Below are 692 nucleotides of genomic sequence, written 5' to 3' on the forward strand. Positions count from 1 at the left end.
CACACATTATTTCTTATGATATAAAACCAAGTTGGAATAAACCCTTTATTCTAGTGGTGGGTGCAATAAGGCAAAAGCTTTATCTGAAATTGCTTTTTAAAACATCATGTGGCGATAATAAGACAGGCTGGGCATTCTGAAGGTGGTTTCTCAAGCCGGTTATAATGCACACAGTTTCATACCTTTGGAAGTTTTCTGCTGATGAAACCTAAGAGTCCAAACACACAATGAAAAGCTACCAATGATGACTTTAAAATGTTGGTAAGTTACATCTGAAATATGCTCAACTTCCCGGGGGAGGGGCCATCACCTACTTCCATCAGCGCACAGTAGCTGGCATCCTGCAACCTTCAAACCATTAAAAACACCAAAGCCTAACAAAAAATCAAAAATGAAATATTTATTACCGCATTTTGTGACTTAACACCTTTTTTTTAACATAACGTCACAGTCCTCATACAAGTATTTTAATGTAAATTTGACAAAGCTTAAAGGTAACAGCATTTTCTTCTAGTGAGGAACACGTGCTGAGAAAAGAGGATCCCATGGACATACAATACCAATTCCACAGCAGATCTGATACTAGCAAAAACATTCTTTTTTTTTCAATTGAGGTAAACACATAGAATATCTAACATGAAACAATTAAAAGACCGAACTCTGTACGAAGTTTGTTACAGTATTCTCTTGCT

At 36.3% G+C, this 692-nt stretch overlaps 1 protein-coding gene across 13 annotated transcripts in view; it reads right to left on the reverse strand.

Moving 5' to 3' along the window:
* Positions 1-385: 385 nt before the first annotated feature.
* Positions 386-692, reverse strand: part of Meis2 (Meis homeobox 2) — a 221,032-nt gene continuing 220,725 nt past the window's right edge. For all 13 annotated transcript variants that reach the window (XM_076570320.1, XM_076570321.1, XM_076570322.1 and 10 more), the window contains one exon: positions 386-692. This exon is cut by the window's right edge and continues 1,112 nt beyond it. The gene's annotated coding sequence lies outside the window, so the exon portion shown is untranslated.

The sequence above is a fragment of the Peromyscus maniculatus genome, chromosome 4 (assembly GCF_049852395.1).
Source record: "Peromyscus maniculatus bairdii isolate BWxNUB_F1_BW_parent chromosome 4, HU_Pman_BW_mat_3.1, whole genome shotgun sequence".
NCBI classification, from domain to species: domain Eukaryota; kingdom Metazoa; phylum Chordata; class Mammalia; order Rodentia; family Cricetidae; genus Peromyscus; species Peromyscus maniculatus.